Consider the following 4,047-nt stretch of genomic DNA (forward strand, 5'->3'; position numbering starts at 1 on the left):
CCCCTCCCCCCCCCCTCCCCCTTGCAGGACCGCCCGCATTTCCACCCGCTCCGCCACCGCCAGTCAGCCAGCCCGCACACTACTCGTTCGTTTCTTTCCTCAGTCGACTCGACTGAATCGAGTTATCGAGTAGTTGTACTTTCCTATGCAGCACGCGCGCCCGCGTCATCGAATTTCATACGTTTCTGTCTAGCACGTGGGATCGATTAGCTCTGTTGGACCCTCACCCCGACATTGATTGTCCTATTGCCGATGTAATTTACCAGTTTGGCAGGAAGAACAGGCGCATAGAATTCATCATTTAAGGAAGAGAACCACAATTGTAACTGTTTTATATCGTAAGGGGGCATTGTCTTGTATATGTGTATAATCAGTTTAAATAAAACTTCCTTAAACTTTGCATGTGACGTGATTATTTTTTATTACGGTAAAAGAAAAAGTAGCTCAAGATATCTTTAGCGCCCCCTCCTTGAGGTTTTTCTGTATCCGCTACTGACTGTGCGTACATCATCCTCCATAAAAAGAGGGGCAGAACCTACAATCAATGATAGCAAAAAATGTGGATCAGAGGGATCCTTAACAATAGCACGAATCAAACTAACGGTTTCAACAAACTGACGGTTTGGTAAGGGCTATACTGTCGAGGGTCCCTTATTCCATTTTTATTATTGTTGATACGGTGTAAAGTGATGCACCGGCACGCCAGCTGGGAACGAAAGAGCAGAGAGCGCCGTGAAGAAGACGTCAGCCAATTGCATGCTCACCGGCCCCTCTCCAGGACGAAAACGTGACAGCAGCGGCCTCTATGCGAAGAGAAGCGCCGAGCCCGACTGGCCGCGGCCCAGTTCTACAGAAGCTTCACGACTAGTGACCTGAATAGAAGAGTCAACTGTATTACTTCACTTGTATTTGGAATTGTATATACTAGAGAGATTTCTTATTTTCATGTTGCCCTTTGCTTGCGACACTTCTGTGTTATTGTCAGAGTTAAGTATTATCATTGTTCACCTAGTATTAAAACTCATTAATACAATTTGTTTGAATGTTATCTAACGATCCCCCCTTCCATCCTGTTTTTTCCCTGACTACCCTCACTCTGCCTACCTTATCTCCCCCCCCCTCCCCCCACCGATTCCTTTTGCACTCCCCTTCACCGGGCGAGGTGGCGCAGTGGTTAGCACACTGGACTCGCATTCGGGAGGACGACGGTTCAATCCCGTCTCCGGCCATCCTGATTTAGGTTTTCCGTGATTTCCCTAAATCGTTTCAGGCAAATGCCGGGATGGTTCCTTTGAAAGGGCACGGCCGATTTCCTTCCCACTCCTTCCCTAACCCGAGCTTGCGCTCCGTCTCTAATGACCTCGTTGTCGACGGGACGTTAAACACTAACCACCACCACCACCACCGCATTCCCCTTCCCTGCCTTTGCCCTCCCCCCCCCCTCTTATGAGTCCTCGTCCTCCGTCGGCTCCTTCCCCCCTTTCCCCGACTTCGTTTTTCCTCTCCTTCCACCTGTTCATTCCCATCATCTGTCCAGGTTCCCCCCGTATGCCCTCGGCTGTGGCATGTCATATTTATGCCAACTTTTTAGTGCAGTGCTCAAGTGAGTGTTCAGTGTTGTGCGTCTTTTCCAAAGTGCAGCGAACAGAAATCATGCTGTCGCTTGGTGTGATTTTTATATCTCTTGCTAACAGAAACCAGACTGCCGCTGTGTTTTTTAATTGTCTATTATTTTACCCGTCTGCTTCCTGTGTATTTTATTTGCATCACCAACCCTTTGTTTTATGTTTTAAGTTCCACAATTTTCCGCCATTTTACCATTTAAGTCACCGATTTTATCGCTTGCTTTTATTATCTATTATCTTCATTTTTTTTAAAAAAAATTCTATAGGCTGAAGAGCGGCGTACTAAGCTGCTGCCAGCCCGCCCCCTTCAGTGGTAATCGAATCTCAATAAAGGAAAAAAAATCCTAGAAAGAACGCGTCCTGGACCCCACATATTTGACGTCAAGGTAGAATTCAACAGTAATTATCTCTCTCGCTTTTATGAAGGATGACGCACGCACAATTCGGTCCCTTTTCTTTCCGACTATCTGCATTTGGCGGGTAATGTCCTTTTGCGAATGAAGATTTTGTCTCCCTGCTTTCCTACATCGATGTCCTTTTTCTCTTTAGATGTACAGCTGAGGATGTGGCTATAGGTCGCGAAATTGGTCGTGTTCCGTTAAAGATTATCATACAGCGGTACGCGGTGCTCTTTTTTAATAATAATAATAATAATAATAATAAAAGAAAAGAAGACGATCGGTTTGGCAGTAGGAAAATTAAAGGTACCCGGAGATCAGAAGCTATGTTTGATAATGGAAGCAAGAAGTCAAGACACCTTCATGGGATTTATCGACCTATAAAATCTGACAACGTAAACTAGTGCAAGACGTTCGAACTTCTCAGAAAAAATATGAATAAACTATAGATAAAGACGGGTAATATAAGAAAAAATCTATGCACTAGGAAGGAACTATCCGAATGGGACGTCTTGTCATCGACGTTATTGGACGACTGTTTTGTTGCCCTTCATGGCAAGCCATCCTGGGCTTACATATCAGCAAGATAATGCCTGCCTGCACACAGCAGGAGTTTCAACTGACCATGTCCGTACTTGCAAAACCCTACCTTGGCCAATAAGGTCCCCAGATCACTCCCCAGCTGAGAATGTTTGGAGCATTATGGGTATGGCATTCTAACCTGCTTGGGATTTTTACGTTCTAGGGCACCAATTGAACAGAATTTCGCACTATAATCCTTGGAGGATATCCAACAACTCGTAACTGCTTGCACAAGGGCCAGAGGTGGACCAACATGTTACTGACTTGCTCAGTTTGAGAAGTTCTTTCTCTTGAGTAAATCATACAATTTTTCTGAAACTATAACCTTTTCTTTGTCAGTAGATGTACATCGTGTCTACTTATTTCCCTCCCATTCGGGTAATTTCTTCGCTTTTTTTTCTTTGTTGTTATTTTAACACCTTACACACAGTAGGCCGGTAGCGATAATACTACGCTGCTCTTCGGCCACAGATAGTACAAGCGGAAATATAGGAAGACATAGAAAAACAAAACAAAACAAAATGGACAAAAACAGTAGACACACTAGGTAAAAAACATGGAGCCATTCACGGGGCATAGTAAAATAAAAAACATTCAGCACTGGTACGCGAACACAGATGACTGAAATGATACATGTGAACGATGGAGCGTGGGCAGTGAAACACTAAAGCACTAACACGACGGCACACACAAAAGACAGTGGCATGTGTCATGGGAGGGGGAGGACAGAAAGTAGGGGGGGGGTAGGGGAAGCCTGGGGGGAGGACGGAGGGAGGGAGGAAGGGAGGAGGGAGAGAGGGTGCCCTTGGGAAAATACACAGGGGGTGGAAGGTGTGGATCAAAGTTGGTAGGAGGGGTAGATGGAGGGGATGAGGACATCATCAGGGAGGGGGAGTTGGTGGAAGACAGCTTGGGCGAGGGAATGGAGAGTGGAGAGATGGAGAGCAGGTGGGACGTGAGAATACAGGCACGGCAGTGGACGGGGGTGGAAGAGGATGGGAGAGACAAGTGGATGAGGGGGGTCACGTTTACGGGAGGTACAGAGGATCTTATCTGTTCGAGGAAAAGGAGGAGGTGCGGGAACAGAATAAGTTCATACAGGATCCGCGTGGGGGAGGGGAGACGGATGCAATAGGCGAGGCGGATTACATGGCGTTCTAGGATTTGAAGGGATTTGTAAAAGGTAGGAGGGGTGGAGATCTAGGCAGGGCGGGTGTAGCAGGAGATAGGGCGGATGAGGGATTTATAGGTGTGGAGGATGGTGGAGGGGTCCAGACTCCATGTGCAGCCAGAAAGGTGGAGATGGAGTCGGGAGTGTGCCTTGGCTTGGAATGTCCAGAGATGGGGGGTCAAGGAGAGGTGACGGCCAAGGGTGACGCCAAGGTACTTGAGGATGGGGGTGAGGGTGATAGGACGGCCATAAATGGCGATATAGAAGTCGA

General features: G+C 47.0%; 1 non-coding gene across 1 annotated transcript; it reads left to right on the forward strand.

Moving 5' to 3' along the window:
- Window positions 1-1,156: 1,156 nt before the first annotated feature.
- On the forward strand, window positions 1,157-1,229 carry Trnaa-cgc (transfer RNA alanine (anticodon CGC)). The gene has a single exon. It is a non-coding gene; the product is annotated as a tRNA-Ala (tRNA).
- Window positions 1,230-4,047: the final 2,818 nt, after the last annotated feature.

Source organism: Schistocerca nitens, chromosome 6 (assembly GCF_023898315.1).
Source record: "Schistocerca nitens isolate TAMUIC-IGC-003100 chromosome 6, iqSchNite1.1, whole genome shotgun sequence".
In the NCBI taxonomy this organism is placed as follows: Eukaryota; Metazoa; Arthropoda; class Insecta; order Orthoptera; family Acrididae; genus Schistocerca; species Schistocerca nitens.